Raw genomic sequence first — 13709 nt, forward strand, 5'->3', positions numbered from 1 at the left:
TCTAGTTCAAATGCCTTGTTTCCTGTGTTCCAGATTATTCTGTAAGGTCCTATGTACTTTAGTACTAGTTTCCTCACTCACTGTCTCAGTAGATTCATATTCTTTGTAGAAACATACACTAAATCATTTAATTTGAAGGAAGAGGGTTGTCTACATCTATTAGCATGTCTAGTTTGCTTTACCCTTGCCTGAAGGATTGTATTGTGTGCCTATAGTATTACATCCTTTACTTTCTGAGTGTAAGTCCTTACTCTAGGATATTCATCCTTCCTAGGGTTGTTCCATATTAAGTTCCTTAGCATCTGACTATAATTTAGAAAGAATGGTGTATATCCTATAGTTTCTGACCTTACTGTATTGATAGTATACTTGATCATAGGTAGTTTATGTATCCAATCCTTTTGTTTAGGAGAAATACACTGTCTGAGCATCTGAGTAATTGTTCTGTTCATTCTCTCAGTCAATCCATTAGTCTGTAAATAATATATGCTCAATAGCTTCAATTTAATACTTATAAGTTCATGTAATCTTCTCTAAAACATACTAGTGAATAGGGAATCATGATTGCTAACAATGTAATTAGGCAGTCTATACAGTTTATAAACGTTTTCAAATACTATCTCTGTGATTTCTCTTACTCTATATGTTTGCCTAGTAGGAATAATGTGTACCATACTAGTTAATAAACAAATAACTGTACAAATCATATCAAAAGGTCCTAAACAGTTCTTTGATTCAGGAAAAGGTTCAACAAAGTCTATTCCTATACCTTCCTAAGGCCTATTAGGTACTAAGAGCAGATGTAGTAAACCAAACAGTTTCTGATTGTTAGGTTTGCTGATCTTACATGTATGACACAAATCACAGTAGGAATTAATGTCTATAATTATATCTTTCCACCAAACTTGTTCTCTAAGGTACAAAAGTGTCTTTCACAGTCCTAAGTGTACCAAAATAGAATGTGTATGCTCTATTACAATTTCCCTAGTGTTTCTGTTGTGTATTAGAATTCTAGGTATGTAAAGTATGTACCTCTTACCCTCCTAGCAAAATATGAGTCCATTTTTGACATGAAAATTCTGGAAATGCTTCAGATCTTGTAATATCTGATTGAAGAAGTTATCCTCATAATATCTGCCTTTGAGACATTCCAGGAATTATAAATCCAGTGAAGATTGAGTTATAATATTAGGTAACTGTAGTTCAATTGAGTTCCAGAGTTGATCAGTAGTGTTCTTTGGTACTGGGACATTCTGATTATTAATTTCCAATCTAATATCATTGTTTGAATGTCTGTATCCTTGCATATTACTTCTAGTGTCTGGTACATTTGCAGGTGAATTTATTTTATGCAAATCTGATTGTTCAGTGTCCTGAGGCAGTGTTTCTAATACCTTACTGTGTGTATCTGTTTCCTGATCTTGCTCTGTGTTCTCTAGTATTGTAAACCAGCTTCTAGTCCTTGTAGCAGGCCTGCCCTCTGTTTAGAGGTCTGTCTGTGAGTTTCTAGCATGTCTGGTAATTAATCTAGCCTTTCTACTATACAGTCAACTTGTAATCAATTCTTAAGGTGAAGTTTTCCTTACTGTTACTAGTCTAGCCTCAATATATACAGTATCCTGTATCTCTAACAGCTGTGAAATGTTATTCCTGACTTGATTAATCCTTGATAGATCATTGTCATTAAGTTGTAATGTATATTCTTACTAAGATTGAGTTGTTCCTAGTAAATCTCCTGAGTATATACATGATAACACATCTGTAAGAATGTTTGTAGTGTCTGGAATGTATTTTACAGTGAAATCAAAGTCTGATATCTTCTCTAACCATCTGGCTTGTCTTCCACTTAATACTGGTTGCCTTAGAATGTGTTCTAACACTCTGTGATCAGTATACTAAAAGAAATGTGTTCCTTGTAGTAGATTCTTGTGTCTTAGCATAGTTTCTACTCCTGCTAGTAATTCTACATTGTGTACTAGGTAATTCTGTTGTACAGGGTTTAATTTTGCTGAGAAAAACACTACTATCTTAGAATCTTTCCAATCATAACCTTGGCTGACTATTCCTCCAATTCCTGAAGCTGAAGTGTTTGTAACAATGTTAATAAGTAGTACATTCTTACTATAGTCCAATACTATCCTGTGATTGTGTCTGAAATCCGATACTAGCTTTACTATTTGATCAAACACTTGCTGTTTAGTGAATGTCTATCTGAAAAATACAGTTTCTCCTGCAATTTTTGACAAAATACCTGTAGAAATGTGTAACTAAGGTATATTAGGTGCTAAATACCCTACTGATCCTAAGAAACCTTGTAACAAATCTTTATTAGTAGGTACTTTCCATTGTTGAATAGAATCGACTTTATGAGGGTCCATTCTAATACCTTAATTATTGATAATGTGGCCTAGTATCTTCAGTTCTTTCTGGAACAATTGTATCTTATGTTTACTAAGGTAGAATTTCTCCTTGCACAATATATTAATGACAGTTCTGAGATGTTGCATATGATCCTCAATTGTGTCTGAATAAATCACTAAGTCATCTAGATAGATATCCATCCAGTCACCCAAGTAAGGCTGGAAAATGTGGTTCATTAATACTTGATAGGTGGCTCTACTATTATAATCACCTAATTGTATTACTTTACTAACCATTGTTCCATCCAGAGTGTTGAATATCAATCTGTTTACATGCTTAGGGATTATTCTAATCTGTTCATACACATCTTTACTATTAATGAGTGATTTATACTTCTTAGGAGCAACTCTCCTTAATACTGATTTAATATCTGGTAAAGGAGATGATAGTTTCTTAGTATTCTTGTTGTGCTCTCTAAGATCAATGATGGTTCTCAATCATATAGGGTCTTCCTTGGTCTTTCTAGGTTTTTGAAGTAGTAGTATAAGCATTGTGTTTGATCCTGTAACTACTTTCCATCTTCCTGATTAAATATAGTCCTTTCTCTTGTTTTACTATTGCTCTCTCAAAGGATCTGGACAAGTTGCCCTACAGAACTTGTATTTCTTATCCTCATCTATGAGTGGTATACTATGATTAATGGCTCTGAGAGGTGGTAGAGGTGTTTCCAAAGTGTCTTTGAACAAATCCACAGTATATTACTTGATTTCTTGTCTGTATTTGTCAATTTCTCAATCATAAGTATTAATAACCTTTGATGAAACAACTGTGACTTGTTCTCCTGTTATTGGTAGAGGTATTGTACTTTCAATCCATAGTCTGGACTCATTGAAACTGATAGAAATCTTGTGCTGGAAGAGGAACAGCATTCCTAGTATAATATCATAGTTATCCAAATTCATGATATCAAAGTACTGTATTGTATTTATCTCTCTGTATTGTATTCTAGCATTAGTACAATAGTTTACTTTCAATCTAGAGCCTTGTACTGCCAATTGTATAGGTAAAGGTTTGGCTAAAGCAAGTTTCTTGACACCTATTTGATCTGCAAACTTGGTGGACATGAAATCTACTAATGATCCTGAATCAATTAATGCTCTCACTAATTCTCCATTGATTTTAATTGTAATTATGATAGGACATGGTATTGATCTCTTAAAGTCCTTAGTATAAGCTGTAGTACACTCAATTGTATTAAAATCATTAAAGTTAGTAGTCATAGTATAGATTTGCACAGGTAAATCATACATATATACTCTATTTCCAGATATGGAATGCAAGTCAATATCTTCCATGCTCACAACTGAATACATTGGCTCAAACAATTCAGGATTAAAGATATCCTCTATCTCTAATAGTTCCTGATGATTGTAAACATATTTGGCTGAATATTGAGCTTGTCTGAGTAGAGAATACTATTCTCTAACATCAAATCTGTTCAGAAAAGCAATCTTAACAGGTAATGTGTACTCATTTCTGTTCTCCCAATTGTCTATGATTGTAAACTGTGTATCTGTACTTCTGAAAACATAGAATCGATTGTGTAGATACTTATTCCAAAGTCTTCTGTTGTATTTCTAGTCAAAACAGTATGGAATTCCTTCCATAAGGTATCTAGTAATTCTAAAACATACTGTATTGTTGTATTCACTGTAGAAATAGCCATTTCTGTAGATTGATCTCATTCTCCTCTGATTTCTCTTTCTAAGTTCAGCATTTACAAGGGGAATCTTCAATTCTGAAGTGTTAGAAGAGGTTTGTAGCTTCAAATCTGATTGTTCTAGACTAAATACTTGCAAAATAGTATTGTAACCAGCTAATGAATTGTAATTCTCATTCTTCTGAGTTGTAGACTTGTAACTATTGTCTAGATAATGTATCTGAATAGCTATAGATTGTATTCGCAATGTAGAAGATGATGGATCCATTGTATTGTCTGTTATAAGATTCAAATCCAAGTAATTATTGTCTTCTAAAGTATTAGTTAACTTATCTAGAGTGGAATAATTGATATTAACACTCTTAGACAATGTATTTGTATTAGAAACACTGTTCAGCTTTACTGTACTGTGTGTAGGACAATCTTTAACTAAATGCATAGTCTGTTTACAGATAAAACATTGTCCTTTAGCTCTTATATTGTTTAGTTCAGCTTGTGAATACCTTTTCACACTTGTAGAATAAGTCTTCTTACTGTTCTCTTGCTTATTCTGCCTAGTATCCTTGTACTTTGGTTTGTAGTCCTTAGATCAGTCTTTCTCTTTAGGACTTACACTGTTAGACTGTATGTGCTGCCTGTTATGATTATTACAATTATAATTATAATTCCTGTCCTTTAGTTAATTCTTATTGTCATTCCTATAGTTCCTCTGGTTGTTCTTCTTCCATCTGTCTTTTCAATGGTCTTCTTTGTTACTCTGAGGATAGAATCAATCTCTAGTATCTGTATGCCATTTAATTCTAACAGCTTCATTTGCTTTTTCAATGTTCTCAAGCCTGTCTTTGAATTCTTTATACAAAACTGTGTCTGAATTCAAACAATCCAACCATAATTGCCTTTGATACTTAGGATGAAGTCCATCCCATGCTCTCCTGGTTAAATCTCTATCAGAAATATTGCCTAGATTGATTGCTTTCATTTCTAGATTGTACAAATATTCCTGTATGACTCTGTGTCCTTGTTTCATTGTATTAAACTCTTTCCTAAGCATTTCTGCAAAGTTAGATGGGAAACAAAAGTCCATTAGACCTTTAAAGAATTGTAATAAGGTCCATTAAGATTCGTTCATGCCTATTTTCTGTAGATAGAAGTCTATAGCTTGTCCTTTAATGAAATTAGGTAGTACTCCTACTTGTTCTTTAGGGAAATAATGTAAACCCAATTGTTTCATATACTGATTGACTTCCATAACAAACTTGGTGTATCTTTAAAGGTTAGGTTCACCTGAATATACTGTAGGAACAATAGGTTTTGTACTCTGCATCTGTATCTTCAATTTCAGAAGTTCCTTATTCTATTTCCTCTTAGCAAGCTTTTTACACTTCTTAGTACTTTCAGAGTTGCTTGAATCAATGTCTGTAGGTTTGAATAATGTATTACTATCATTGTCATTGTCAGAACTTGAGTATCTGCTCAAATCCAAAGAATCCAAAGAGCTATTGCCTGGATCCAGGTCAGGATCCTACCTTTTTACAATTTCTACTCTCTGTATTGTACAATTCACATAACTCTTTCTTGTAAGGTTGTCTAAGGGTCTCACTAATGTGAATCTATTTGTCTGTAGTGTATTCAAGCTTTGTGGCTCAGCAGTATCTTGTGTGGTTCTTTTTCTGTAGTCTTTACTATTCCTATCTGTACTATACTTAATAGAGGGTACAGAACTGTAGTGGAAATTCTTTTCCTTGCTCTCTTTGCCTTTCACAGTTTCTGATTTGTCTTTACTATCATCAGAGGCATCCAGAACTGTATGTATCACATCTAGGTTTGGTTTGTTCATTTTAATATTGTGTTTTGTACTGAGTGTATGTATCAATCCTTAAACATTAGTATGATAGTACATATATGTAAGTATTTTATTCTGTAATGTGTCTCCTTGCCCTACTAGGGTGTTGTATCTGTAGTATGTGTCCTTACCTTGATTTTCTATCTTAGGGTGATACATTTCTTGCTTGAAATGAACCAGTAATTCCTGAGGAGTTCTGAGAGCCTTACTGTAGCCTTTATTTCTGAAATTCTATTGTCCTGATTCTGCATTTTGTCTGTACTCTATCTCCTGAAAATACATTCTTTGTACATTAGAATCTGCTTTGCTGGAACTGTCTAGTTCTACCTGACTGTAATTACAAATGTCTGAAGCTTTTCCTTTATTTACTCTTACACTTTTCTTATTACTAGGTACAGGTTTACCTGGATCTTTCTTCCAAGAACATGTGCTTTCAAACAGTAGAGCATCTTCCAATTGTTTAGGCATTCCCTTAGTAGCTTCTAAGTGTCAACAACATACTTTCTAATACATTCATTTAGCTAACTTGTCTCCAGTTAGTTTGGATGGATTAATTGTGTTCAAATTAATGTTTCCTTCATGTTCCTAATACATACTATCATACTTATGAGTTCTCTTGTTCAATTCCTCAATATCAATTCCTTGATTGAATGGACTGGCTAGCCTACTCATAGCTTTCAGTGTCTCTGGCCTAGGGATGTTTCTGAATGTTTTTCTGGCCTTCTAGAATGTTTCCTACTGTAAGGAAAGTATTGTTCCTTTACTGATACCCTTGTTCTTACTGACAGAATCCTTAATGCCAGTTTCCTGAGCATTTACACTCTCTATACTACTATTATCTACTTCTGTAAGCCTAGTAAAGTAAGCACTTACTAGTGTCTACTCTATAGTGTGTATCAGTCTAACAATATGTGCTAGTACAGGTACATACCTTTGTTCTACATTACTTGTATGTAATAGTTCATTAGGGTGCCTCCAGCCTAGTGTAGACAAGGACTTATCACCTGGCAAAGGGTCATCAGATTGTCTCCAGCCTACAACAAACAAGGACTTATTCTCTAGTATGTTAATAGTGACTTCTAGACTTGGGGGCCCTTCCAGGATTGTCTGCTAAGGCTTGGTGGCTACATTATGTTCAGTACTCAACAGATAATCTTGTTGTCCATTGTCTGCATGCTCTGTTAATTCGAAATCTGTAGTGCACACTGTTTTGAATCTCTCTACATTCAGGGAAAGCTACTCTTTAGCACTTCCAAATGATACTTGCCTCTTGTAATATTAACAAAGAGGTCTCTCTGTATTGAGGGGAACAATCTGTTTGTGTCCCTCAAGTGTTCTAAGTATTTTAGTAGCTATAGTAAGAGTATATGTGTCTCTAATTTAGATTTGCAAACTACTCACTGATTTCTTTAAATTCAAAGGAGTACTAGGTAATGTAAGGAATGTATTAGAGTGATTAAGCCCTCAGTTCTGGTTGTCAAAGCCTAGCAGGTTTATGGAAAGGTGGGTTCAGTCAAAAATGTGTAAGGATAGGTATACTAGCCTTATACAAAGATTCTCTCTTTACTAGTACACTTAACTACTGACTAGGATAACTTAGTAATTGAGCACTAAGAAGGAGAAAGAATCCCCTAACCCTTAGCTCAAAAACCCTTTATATATACATATACACATGTAGTAGGATACAGGGTAGTCTAGTGAACAAAAAGGAAAACACTCACAAGCACTTACAACACATGTTGTACAAATGTACAGGTAGTACAATTGTTACAAAAATCAAGTGTTTAACCTTATACATAGTAGATATCAACTACACATTGTACAGGAGCAATGTACAGGAGTACTATAATGAATACAACACTCTAACTAGGTTTAGGAATAAAAGAGAAAGTGAAATACTTAGATATATATAGTCTTAAATAGAAATACTAAGTTTTTCAAAACATTAGAGTATCCCTTACAAAAATAAAAGGAACAAACAATCCTATAACAATACTTTGTAATTGAAAGCAGTTCTAAGTAAGGCATACACTAGTAGTATTAGTGAGAACAATATTGATTCAGAGTGTAGCAAACTATACAGTTTAAAGTTATATATTAAGTATAGTAAGTATAAGAATAATTTGAGTAGTAGTTCAAGGATGAACAATGGACACAAGTATAGTAAAGCATTAAATAATGTTTAGAAAGGCAGATTTGTATCAGTAAGACCTTTAGAGAGCCTAGTAAAGAATAGCTACATATACAGAGTAATACAGAGCTCTAGAATACAAAGAAAGGGAAATCTTAACTTAGAATCAGACCTAGACAGTAATAATTCAGATTCCTCTTCATCTAATAACAATAATCAAAGTAATACTTTATTCAAACTGTCAGACATTGATTCAAGTAATACAGAGGCTACTAAAAAGTGTAAGAAACACTTGAGGAAGAAACAGAATAAAGAACTCCTTAAATTAAAGATACAAATGTACAGTACAGAACTAATAGCTTCTACAGTATACTCAGGTGAACCAGACTTGTAGAAGTATACAAAGTTTGTTATTAAAGCTAATTAGTATATAAAACAATCAGGACTTCATCATTTCTCTAAGAGCCAAGTAAGGATAATACTAAGTTTTATTAAGGGAAAAGTAATAAATTTCTATGTACAAAAGATTACAAACTATGAGTATTAATAAACACTTACTCAATTCTTTAGAGGACTAATGGACTTTTGTTTCCCTTCCAACTTTGCTAAAATACTGTAGAAAGAGTTCAATACTTTGAAACAAGGTAATAGGAATATTCAGAATTATTTGTACAATCTAGAAATGAAAGCTACAAATCTAGGAAACATTTCTTAGTAAGATTTGACTAGACAGGTATAGTATAGATTGAATTCTAAGTATCAGAGGTAATTATGATTAGATTGCTTGAATCTAAACATAGTAGATTACTCAATCTTTAAGGATAGGTTTGAGAGTATTAAAAAAGTAAATAAATCTATAAGAATCAAATAGTACATAAATTCTAGACAACATTTCAATATGTAAGAATACAATAATGATTCTTAGAGTGATTATTTGTATACAGACAGTTCTGATAATTTAGGAAACAATTAATTTACTCTATAGGATAGTGAAAGTAATGATTCAGACTATAGTGACTCTAGTCAGGATACTATGTATACAAGTAGTACAAACACTAAAGGAAAGGTAAGGCAATTGTATTATCTATTAAAGAACAATGACTAGTATGAAAGTAAGACAGGAAACAATTACAGAACATATGTTACAAGTTTCAAACATTATTCCTAATTAAAATTAGATGAAATGAGAGTAAAAGGACTATGTTTTATTTGTAAACAAGATGATCATTTAGCTAGGAATTGTCCTACTCACAATACAATCAGAGTAAACAATGTGTAGAATGATTGTACATTATCTAGTAATGTTAGTATTAGTTACACTACTTTAGATAAGTTAGTAGACAACTTGAACAGTAAGAACTATATAGAACTAACATCAAATAATAGTTATAATACAGATTACAAGATATCTAGTAGTTTTCTACATGTTTTATTAATTCAGATACTTTGTAAAGACAATACTAAGGATTCAGTAACAGAACAAGAGAGTTCTGTAATAGAACACAAGTTCAGGCATACAAACAACACATTTGAAAGAGCAAATTTAGTATATTTAAGACCCTATAAGACTATAGTACTTAGGTATTGTACTACAGGCATTCAGTACAGGAATAAACATTGTAGAAAGTCTAAACATTAAGATAAACAATTGTATAGTATATATAATAACATTTTACACTCAAAAGCACAGGCATATAGTGTAGAAAGGATTCTACAAGACTACAAATACATATAGTATATAGAAAGGACTAGGAAACATGTATACAACTATTGTTTTAAGGAATCTAAGATGCTACAGACACAAGGCAACATATATATAAACACTTTAGAGACACTACTACTAATTCTTAGAGCCACAAATCAAAACAACACTCTTAAGAAATACAGACTGTTTACAGACAACAGGAATACATACTAGAACATTAGGAAAGGACCTGAGAATGTTAGAAGATCAGAATATAACTAGCTAGATAGTATTATGGTTTACAAGACAATACAAATAGTAAACTGTACAAGTAGGACAATCTATCAAGTATTACTAAACTATAAACTATGACTACTCTTGAATACTAAGAAATATTTTAATCCAAACAATTTATACAGGTATTCTATTAAGTTAGAAGGCTACATTACACATTAAAAGGCAGACATTAGTATATTAAGTAAGGTAAAGTGTATATACATTAAGAATAAGATAATACTACTTCAGAATAAGTATCAGGTATAGAGATACATTAACAGTAATAGAAAAACACAGACATATACATACACAGTTGATTCTATTTAGTATAGGAAGGTATTTGAAAGTAAAGAACTACTTTAGACAATTTCAGAACTAGTAGAATGTTTAGACATTCAGGCATATTGATTCTACAATATTAGAACAGACATTTCCATCTTTAGGATTGAAGAAACAATCAGTACAGAGTATGATTAAAGAACTTTGTATAGAATAATGTTCTATAAGGTACAATTGGATGTTATACTACAAAACTATTCAGTTTATAATGAAGAATTGTTCAGAAATGTTAGAACCAGATTAGAATACAAGGATCTATAGTATACATTGTATCTATAGTAGAACATAAGGTATTATATTACAAAATACACTTTCAGACAGTCAGGATTTATTAGAATAGACTCAGAATACTTTATTAGATATAGTATAAGTATTACAGACATATAAACAGATATACTAGTACATATATACTCAGGTTACATAGTAAGAATCATAATATTCAAGCTATAGGATGACAATTACAATCTACAGAATGTAAAACTGTTACAATCTATATAATACAAGGATAGTAAGACACTACTAAGATTAGGAAAAATCACACTTTGTATAAAACAAAGTACAGAAGTTTAGAGGGCAACTTTAAGTTAGAGAACAGGTTCAGAACCTAAACAATCTGCTCAATCCACTCAATCTGCTCAAACAGATTATCACACTATTATAAGGGAAAGTAAAGGTAATATATATACAGTTAGTAAATATTAGAGTAATAGTAAATTAGGAATGATTAAACAGACTATTTAAGTATTCAGGCATGATACTTTAATGCTACAGAAGGAAACAGAGTATTAGAACACTCTAAGACATCTATTAAACAATGATACAGTTTAATCTACTCTAGGAATGAGTAGTTACAATTGGTTCAAAGTATAAAAACACACAGAAGACCTCTCTAGACACTACAGATATGTTCTAGAACAGTACCAGACATTTTATACTGAAAATGAAGTCATATTTCAATAAGAGGGCAAGAGGCACATGTATTGTATTATATACACACTCTTTAAGTATATAATCTACATGTTTAAACATACATTTTTCTTACTTGAATTGTTACAAAACAATTTTGTAAAGGACTTTATAGTACTAGACAGTATTAGTACTATAGGAAACAGGACACATAATAGGTATATAAGGAAGGAATACATTAGAACAAGGACAAGGACACAGAAAGACAGGAAGTTAGTACTAGAACACATTAATCTATACATGGATTTGCTAAATGAACAGAGAATTAGTAGTATACACTCAGGACTTTAGACAGTACTACTATATATACAGACAGGACTTTTTATTAAGGCATACATAGAACAACACAGTATACAGACAGTTACAGTACTCAGAAAAGTAGAGAATACTACTTAGACACAGTATAATAGAACATTACACTATAAGACATTAAAAGTATACTTAGACAATTCAGGAATTGAATCAATTAACTTATAAAGACACAAATAAGTTAAGACACAAGGAAACAGTATGAGAACACAGTAGGACATTCATTATATACAGAGATACTATATATATACACATATATCTAATAATATTAGACTCATACATTACAATCTTATTAAGTTAGAGACAATATTTTTATTTAAGGACAAATATTACACTCTAGGTTACACTCTATAATTAGTATTCAGACATTAGACTTAACAGGATATTCAGTTTTACATTACAGTTTGTTATTATAAGTAAAAGAGTACACATTTAGACATATTTTACTAATACAAGTACAAGGTACTACATTTGTAGGAACTAGTCTATTAGAAAAATCAAGAACATAGTAGAGGAATTTTAGAATACATCTCTACTACCTATTATTACATAACTATTCTATAAGAGTAGAGAAATGTACAAGGTTAGTTAAAAGTAGTAATACTAATACATTCTATTAAGGAAGAAGGCTATAGCTTTGTCAATCAGGAATTTACCTCTGTACTTCCTAAAGACACAAGAGAAGAGAATATTTGTAATTACTATACTGTCAGAATTTCTACTTCTGTACATATTGATCTATACTGTGTGTCTTAGAATACTTAAGAGCTAAAACACTATATCTTCTTAGGAACTCTACTAATTCTCTTCAAAAAGTGTTGTATTAATAGTAACAATTAAGAGGCAACTTTTCTACTAATTGACTATACAGTAATATTGACTATGTTTAATTCTATTAATGTTTTATCTAGTTTTATATAGTTTAGAACCATACTACTCACTGTCTAGAACACTACTACTGTCTTAATACTTACAAGATCAACTTTGGATCACTTTAGAGAGGTAGTACTATATTATAACAATGTTTCCTATACACATAAGTAAGGTATTTCTTTATTTACTTGTTACTAATTGTTACTTTAAGTAAGTTCTCCACCTTTTTCTACTAATTTTTAGCATTTAGAACTAAATGCTAGAGAGTAAGTACAAGGATTTAATTTACTAGTTTGTATTTTATTATTACTACATTACTAATTGTGTCAGATCATTGTATAGTAGGACCTACAAGTACATATATTCTCATTATAGTTAGTTACACTTCCTCCTCATATATCTACACATGTATACTCTTATAAAAGACAGTATTAACTACTAAGTAAAGGGATTCTTTTCCTCTAACCTCTTACTTAAGTACTAAGTTATTCTAGTTAGTAGTTGAGTAAACTAAGAGTAATTAGAATTCTCTTATAAGGAATAGTAAGTTTCCTTACATTTTCTAAGTATACTAACTCTGTTTTATTGTTTAAAGCTAGTACTAGTACTCTTAAGTAAGAAGTACACTATTATAAAGGTAGAGATTCTAGTCTCTAGTAAGGAAATGTGTACAAAAAACTAGAAGATTAAGGTAGAGTCTTTAAGTAAGAAGGACAAGAATATTCTTCTAGATTAGGTAGAGGGAATAGTCTTCTATACACTCAAGTATGTAAAGTGTGTAGAGAGGTATAAGAGTCCTTAAGGATTTACTTACTAGATTATAATAAATTAGTTATACTTTAGTAACCTAAGTAAGTCTGTTTGAATCTTATTTTTGACTGTGTCTATAGTAATTGTTTATATAGAAAACTAGTACACAGTGTGTATATTCTACTACTCTGAATGTAGCTTAAAAGAAATCTAGTGTAAGACTAGAGTGTAAACTGTAGAATTATACAGTACAACTTAGAGCCTACATTCTGTCATCTCTCTAATTACACATAGTAAAGTTAGAACAGTCTATAACATCTACTTACAAATGACTAAGAAGCTGAACAATATAGAGTTGTAGCTAATAACAATAAAGAATAAGTTTAATGTAAGAATCATAGCTCTTAAGTAGAGTATAAACTTCTTAGTTATAGTAGTAGAAGCCTTTATAAATAGT

This window comes from Fomitiporia mediterranea, assembly GCF_000271605.1.
Source record: "Fomitiporia mediterranea MF3/22 unplaced genomic scaffold FOMMEscaffold_1, whole genome shotgun sequence".
In the NCBI taxonomy this organism is placed as follows: domain Eukaryota; kingdom Fungi; phylum Basidiomycota; class Agaricomycetes; order Hymenochaetales; family Hymenochaetaceae; genus Fomitiporia; species Fomitiporia mediterranea.